Source organism: Pinus tabuliformis, chromosome 2_2, assembly GCF_031772625.1.
Source record: "Pinus tabuliformis cultivar Carrire ecotype Pingquan chromosome 2_2, CPIR1, whole genome shotgun sequence".
NCBI classification, from domain to species: domain Eukaryota; kingdom Viridiplantae; phylum Streptophyta; class Pinopsida; order Pinales; family Pinaceae; genus Pinus; species Pinus tabuliformis.
The window spans coordinates 366,952,629-366,960,882 of record NC_142300.1 but is presented as its reverse complement, the minus strand read 5'-3'; the positions used below and the strand labels follow the sequence as shown (position 1 = coordinate 366,960,882).

The following is an 8,254-nucleotide window of genomic DNA, read 5'->3' as shown; positions in this document are numbered from 1 at the left end:
CACTCATCTATTCTAGATCACTCTTGCAAGAAAGGGAAATTGCACTCTGTTATCACTGAAAATTCTGTTTCCAAAAATTGCTCAGACTAGCTTAAGGACAAGGTGTTTTCGCAGCGCATAAATCCTTTAGCAGTTTCGCAGCGTAACCTGTTTTAGTGATTTCGTAGCGAAAAGCACCGACTTTGCACTGGCTGCGCTACGAAATTGGTGGAGCTATCCAGGATACTGTAGAATTAGAAACAAAACAAAATGACAAAAACTACTTAAGAAATGAAAGACACGATGAAACTGTTGTCTGGCCTCAATGTTGAGTTGAGGAGCAAGGACAGTGGAAATGTCATCAACAAAGAAAATATTTTAATTGCTAAGAATGATGACATGCGAAATCCGTGTGAAACAGAGACTGCTTGTATTTCAAATAATGGACCTGTTGATGTCATTAGTATGAATGGTGGATTTGTTTCTTTCTTGAATAAGTGGGAGCAGGTTAATGAATTTTGTTTTGATCTGCATTTCAGTAATGCAAGTGAGGGAGATTCATCAGCAATGTTTGAAGTCGAAGGTTTGGTTGTTTGCTGGGAAAATTCTCCGGTATACTATCTTAATTTCTCTAGAAGTTTTTTTTAAAGAGAAAGATGGATGTGCCACTTTTCCTAAGAGTGAGGCAACATTGACTGGAATGTCTTTGATGTTGCTGCCTTCAATTGATATTGAAGAAGCCATAGATATTTGTATTGTAGCATGGTTGTTTTGGCCAGATGAATGCTAGAGCAGAGAAGCAGTTAATGATGTTCAAGTTATTGTGGCACCTTTATAGCTGCCAGATGCTCAAAAGGTGATTGAAGGGATTTTTAATACAACAGCAGTCGAGCTTGATATAGTTGATAAAGATCATCTTCTACAATGTGTATCTGAGGTAGATGTTGTGACAAGCTTATTACCTGCCAGTTGCCACACGCCAAATTGCGCATGCATGCATTGAGTTAAAAAAAAAAGCATCTTGACACGGCAGGCTATGTCGGTAAAAACATGTTTATCTGGCTTTGAGCTTCTCAAAAGTCGAATTGCTGCTTTGTTTGTGGCTGGAATATACAGAGTTTTCTTAATATGCTTTGTAGTACATTATTGGTATCCTGGTCATTGCATTAGCTATACAGTGGTGGCTTCAGTGTTGTTAGGAGCGCGGTTAGTTGATTGGAGAGCAGGGCATTGGACATTATTAAGAGCCGAAGCCACGCTGAGCCAGATAGAATGTAGAATCCGAAGGACATTTTTCACTGATAAATGAAGCATATTCCATGTTTTCTCACACCAACCCGCTGCATTTGAGCGTTTTCCCAAGTATAGCACGATTTGAGAGTGAGGTGGTAGCAATGACAGCAAGCATGTTTGGTAGTAGAGAAAAAGCATCTGGAGGACAAGTTTGTGGTAATATGTCTTCGGGAGGCACAGAAAGTATTATACTTGCAGTAAAGTCTTCACGGGATTATATGAAAGTCAAGAAGGGAATTATGAAACCAGAAATGATAATTCCAGAATCTGCCCATTCTGCATATGATAAAGCGGCCCAATACCTTAAAATCAAGCTATGGCGTGTACCGGTAAATGAAGATTTCCAAGCAGATGTAAAAGCAATCCAGCGTTATTTGAACAAGAATACGGTTATGATTGTTGGCTCAGCACCGGGTTTTCCTCATGGTATCATTGATCCCATCGAAGAACTTGGAGACTTGGTCTTGCGCTGGGGTATTTGCTTTCACGTTGATCTCTGCCTTGGAGGTTTTGTGCTTCCTTTTGCTCGCAAATTAGGGTATCCAATTCCACCTTTTGATTTCACTGTTCAAGGAGTAACTTCAATATCAGTGGATACTCACAAGTATGGCCTAGGGCCAAAGGGCACAAGTGTTGTGCTGTATCGCAATCATGAAATCAGAAAGCAACAATTTGTGGCTGTAACGGAGTGGTCAGGAGGTCTTTATGTTTCACCAACTATTGCTGGAAGCAGACCTGGTGGTCTTATTGCTGGTGCCTGGGCAGCTATGATGAGTGTTAGGGAGGAAGGATATCTGGAGGCAGTGAGAAAAGTAATGGAAGTATAAAAAACTTTTCAGGAAGGAATAAAGCAAATTCCAGGACTATTCATTGTGGGAAGACCAGACATGACAGTCATTGCATTTGGATCAGATAAGCTCGATATTTTTAAAGTGAATGATGTTCTGTCAACACGAGGATGGCATCTAAATGCTTTACAAAGACCTAACAGCATACACATATGTCTGACTCTTCAGCATACCCTTATAGCAGAAGATTGCTTGAAAGATCTGAAAGAAGCAGTTACAACTGTGCAAGAAAATCCAAGTGCATTTGAAGATGGCATGGCTCCAATATATGGAGCTGCTGGAAAGATGCCAGACAGAGGGATGGTGCAGGATTTGCTGATTGAATATATGGACAGTAAAGCATCTTAAGTTCTTTCCCCTCGACACCAAAACAAAATTCATCACATGACTTTGGAACCCCTCTTACAAGTTCCAAATATGAACTTTTGATTGGAATTTACCCGTAGGAAAAAAAAAAAAAAAACCAAAGAGGAAGATGTATCTGATTTTGTGAATGTCACATTTGTTACAAGGTAGCCCAATTCTCCTCACTACGATGGAACAGACACTCAGATCAACATTCGCATGACAAAGCTTGATTTCTTCTGCAACAGATGTACTGTTGTTTCTTTGATTGACTTTGGCATGGAACTGAGTAAATTAATGGAAGTCATATCTGAGAAAGCATCTCCACAGCATGATATGGCAGGTATTACAGTGAGGATGGTCACTGGTGACAATATTAACACAGCTAAAGCAATTGCAGCGGAATGTGGCATTTTAACAGATGATGGTGTTGAAGCAGAAGATCATAAACCTTCTGAGGCAGTTATCTTTTGTTCAGGGATAAAAACTCAAGACAATGAACTTCGTTTTAGCCTCTTATGTCAGGTAGCTATTGAAGCTCCAAAGATTATTAAGCTCTCAAGCAGTGAACACTTTAGTGGACCTCATGGGGAGGGTTTTATTTTCATTGTCAATGATTGGCATACATCTCTTCTTCCTTGTTACTTGAAGACAGTCAAATTTTAGAAGGAAGACTGTGTTTTTTTTAAATTACACAGCAGTTTCGTAGCGCGCTACGAAACTGCTGTAGGTGGTGATTTTAAACGCAGAGCTGCATACGAAAAGTTTTGGCTGGCACACCTGTCTACCAAGGAAGCCTCCAGCATATCAGGAGCATGGTGTTACCCTATTCTCTTGGGTTATTAAAGACTTAAAGTTCATGCTGCTGCATATTCGAAATGATGGGGGACCAGAACCGAAAATTTAGGGATATTTTCAGCCAATACAGAACAGATCAAAGCCTTCGGTATTCAAAGCCAGCATGGGACATTAATTGCCCATCTTATGCCATCTCAGCTGAATGAAGAGAAACCCAGGTGTCAAAGCTGCAAGGAGGAATCTTCAACGAAGGAGACAGAATTAAAGATATAATTAAATTAGAACTTTTTAGAACTTCAGTTAGTACTAATTGTATTTAATAGGTTAGTTCAATAGCGGATAGGGGTAATTAATGAGAATCATCGAGCTCCCCTCATGCTGGAGGTGGCAGCTCTAAGCAGTTAGAAGTAGGTGTCTATATAGAGGAGAATAATCTATGTAATAGGGGGTTGGATGTTTTTGAAGAAACAGAGTTTATATTGGCTTATGTAAAGACTTGTTACAGTGATATAAAAAACTACTTTTTCTTCTCAGGATTCATACTTTGTTCAGATGCTCAAGATGTATGTGGCTTTGTTTTATCCTTTATGTTTTACAGCTTTATAGATACACAATCACTCTGAATTCACCTAGCTGCTCAGATTTCCTGTGTGTATTTATGAGTTGAGGTTCATTTGAGAAATGTTTTGAGTGTTTAAACATTACATGCCCTGACTTCCATGAATGAGTAGTTTTATGGTTTACTGAAATGGTGTTTGACTCCATGAGCCCAATGGAAGAAATCTTATGTTGTCTGTCCAACCAGCATGTTTATTAAGTCTTCATTTCAAGAGTTAGCCCTTTTAGTGTTAATCATAATTAATAGTTTGTTTTGAGAGAGCCCTCTCAGACTAAGGAGGCTAATCCTTAGTCAAGAGTCTGGTCTGAAATAGTTACATAGAGTCTAACTGATAGCAGCCATCAGTACATGATTTTGTGATAACACACTCCTCGAAATCAATTGCATAAAACCATTTAATCATAATCGCTCAATCATCTAGTCAATATGAATCAATTCATTCAATAATTTAATAGAAAATTCTAACAAATGTAACAAACACAAACTAGCTTTCTATTTTAGCGACAAATTATAAAGTTGTAGTAGCAACTGAATAGTAGTAGCTCACAATTAGTAAAGATCAATCCAATATCTATATTGTCACATAAGCAATCTATATTATATATTTTTCAAGCTATTTTAATTAACAATAACTGTAATGTATCAACAAGAATTTGTAGCAATGATAATTGAAATTAGAACAAAACACTAAATTAACATAACCTGCAAGTAAATTAAAATGTAACCACTACACTACCTCCACAGTACAGCAATCCATCTCCACAGTACAGCAATCCATGCTAAAGAGGAGGGTCCTTCCTCCTTATCAAGGAGTTATTAATCCATAGCTCACAAGAAACACAACAAACCACAAATAAACCATCAACCCATAAAACATTGCCTTAACTCCGAGAAATTACAAGATGTACAATTCTAAAAAGTGATGGTGTCATCCCTGCACGAGGTGGAGGGTATCTATCTTTATAGGTTTTCATCCTGCCTAATCTTGGTACCAAAATAAACCATGAGAATCTATTAATTCGCAGGACGTTAAAACTAAGTTTAGTTTTTAACAAACTACAATAGTTTACTGAAAATAAAAATAATGTTGTAATAGTATCTCATTTTCGTGAGTGACTAAAATAAAGGATCATAATTGTTATAGTTGAGTTGGTTCAATTGTCATGAGAAGTCAAACCCTTGTTGGCACAATAATTTTGGTTGACGTGGTTGAGTAGTAGCATACATGTCAGCTCTAAAAACGACATTGAGAAAACAATGTTCATCAGCACAAAACAAAGTAGTGGCATCACAATAACAGCAAAACCTGGTCTAGTGTGACAGCGTTGCAAAATCTAGGAAAAGCAGTGTTGCATTGCTCACAAAAAATGGAGTAGGAACATCCTAACAAGTTGATTCATATTATAAACATCCTTCTCGTCATTTTTTCAATAAAGTTACCCAAAAAAATTGATCCTCTCATCACTATACAAGAAAAATTGCACAAGTTAAAATGACATGAAAGGATAACATACATTGGTAAAAAATATAATCAAAGGAGTAAAATGATAGTTGTAAAGGTTAAAGAGGTAAAAAGGTAAGGAAATTAAGGTGAAAAAAATCAATTCCTAGACCCAACAACATGTATATTTTGCACACATCTACGAGGACATGGACACTTTAGCAAATGGACCATCCAATGTTGGACTAGAGTTACAGTGTGGGCCTTGGTTTATCTTAGTACATCAAGAAGGGAATATCTCTAAATATGTACATGGGCCTTGGTTATAAATATATTTTTATATGATATTTTAACGTATAAGCCTAGGAACTAATGTTAGCAACATAATAGCAAGAGTAGTATGAGTTTATTTTTGGGTCTTATTGAGAGGATTAAAGAGAACGTTTGTAAATTTTGGTTACTTGTATACATAATATGATGAAGAGTCATGTGACATAAACATATTCATAAATAGACAACAAAGCTTTTTTTAATGTTCATAGCATTCAACAAAATGGTAATTTTGTTTCTTTAATAAAATTGTAGTTTTTTTCTTTGGAAACTCAAAAAACGAACTAGTAAAAAACCAATACAATATTACCATGTTTTTACTTTACTAAGGAATAATTCTAAGTCTATGATTATTGGAGTGAAAAACCTATAAATTTCATACTTTTCATTACATCCATCTAACATCAAAACATTAATGCCAAACAAATTCAAAATGTAGTTATCTAGAGAAAATAAACAAGATATGTCAAAAACAAAATAGCCAGAATTTATTTGAAAAATGGAATTTTGAACTCAACTCACAACATTGGAAGGTCATTCAATCTCTGAAGGTGATTTCGTATAACAATAATCAGTGCTACTAATGATTATATGATTCTCAAAGTGTAATTGGTTAAGCAAGATGGCATCAAAGGAAGAAAACCCAAAACTCTATACCAAACATAATTTAGTGAAATTTGTCCACATGCCAAGAAAATTCAAGTTGAGCTTAACCACTCAGTAGAGCTAATGACACTTTGCATACTGTCCCACTCAAATTATATAGGCCTCACTCAATGGTTAGTCGGTGAACACGATAACAAATAACATCATATCCAAGCCATGATTAATGGGTGAACGTTATAACAAGAAAGCAAGAAAACACATACAATTTGAGAGATGCAAACACATACAAATGTGGTTATAATTGGGGTAATAAACCACCCAATTTAAGAAATATCAAGACCTTCCATCAATAATTTCAAACATAGTTCAAATACCTAAATTTCAAAGAATCAATTGTATTTAATTTTGGATGTATGTACTGTGTTATTTGTATTATGGTGTTTAAAGAGTAGTTTTTTCTTATGTATGTTAATCCCATTGACAAATGAGAATATGATTTTGAGTATGAAATTTTCTTCTTAGTTCTACCAACTTTGCATATTCGAATTTATTTTCTTAAAGATTAGAATTTTTTATAATTAATTTAAACTTTCAAGAGAAAATAATTACAAAGCTCAGAGCAGTATACCCTTTCAACATATGTTGTGTAATTAAAATTTTATATCATTGTACCCTTCTACATAAATTGTGTAATTACAAAGTTTATAGCATTGTGCCCTTTTATATAAGTTGTATTTTTCTTCTATATAGACGAATAGTATGTTGATGTTTTTTCATCATGAAAAACATTATTTATTTTATTATTCAACTCATTTTCCATTGAAAGAAATGTTGGAAATATTAGGAGGGGGTGAATCACTATTCCTTCCAATTAGTTAATTTTTAATCTTCATAGCATTAAATTCATATTAACATTAAATTAATATCACATCACATGGATAGTAAACAACACCATTCAACAATGCACAACATCAAAACAATACACAATGGATTTTTATGTGGAAACCCTTCCTGTAGAAAAACCATTACATTAAATAGGAAGCTCCAATTTCATCGGTTTTCATAAACAACTGAAGGAGGCTCCAACCCCTTGGTTTACAAGCTCCAATCTGAAGGATGCTCCAACACCCTAGTTTACCAACTCCAATTAGAAGGACACTCTAACGCCCTAGTTTACCATCTCTAACTGAAAGGGCACTCTAATGCCCTAGTTTTATCAGCTCTGACTGAAAGGATGCTCCACCACCCTGCATAGGCTCCAACTTTCCCTAGCACTACCATGTCGCCATATTAAGCAAGCTTCCACTTACCCTAAAGGTTTCAACCTTCAATTTACCACAGTGGACCATTTTTCACAATTTTTAGACTAGATCCACCTGTTTTGAATAAAAATAAATAATACCAAAGAAATTTGTTAACTTTGTTGATCTAAAATGCTAACACAGAGTTATCAATATCAATAAAAACTTGTCTGCTCAAAATCTCAAACCCTAGTAGCATAACATTTGTCAAGTCTACAACATCAACCTATAAACTCACATTGACAATCTCTAATTAACAAGCATATACAAGATATTTTCTCCAATGAAACCTTAGCTCATCAATTTAATATTAGAATCATACCCTCACTAGCTAATATCATAAGCAATGCATACTTGAGGAAATATTTCTTTAAACAACCAAACTTTGTCCTAGTTGAACAATGTAATAGGACTCAAGTTCTTTGCTTGACACTATCACTAGCAGACCTCAATAATACTTTAACAACTCAAAAGGAGGTAATTGATTCTTTTCTTACAAATCCTAGCAGTCAACAATTTAATCTTTAGTAATAGCAACATGTTATTAACAGTTTGATCTTTGAACGATATATTGAAGCTACTTCAACAAGAATATATGAAGGAGATCATAACCCCAATATATGTTCCTGACAATTCATGCACTAGAGGAATCATAAATATGAATATATATTAGAAACCAAGGTTTGAACCCTAT

The 8,254-nt window shown here is 35.3% G+C and overlaps 1 pseudogene; it reads left to right on the top strand.

Annotated features, from left to right (window-relative positions):
* The first annotated feature begins 282 nt into the window (after positions 1–282).
* On the top strand, positions 283–2,468 carry LOC149192757 (sphingosine-1-phosphate lyase pseudogene; annotated as a pseudogene).
* Positions 2,469–8,254: the final 5,786 nt, after the last annotated feature.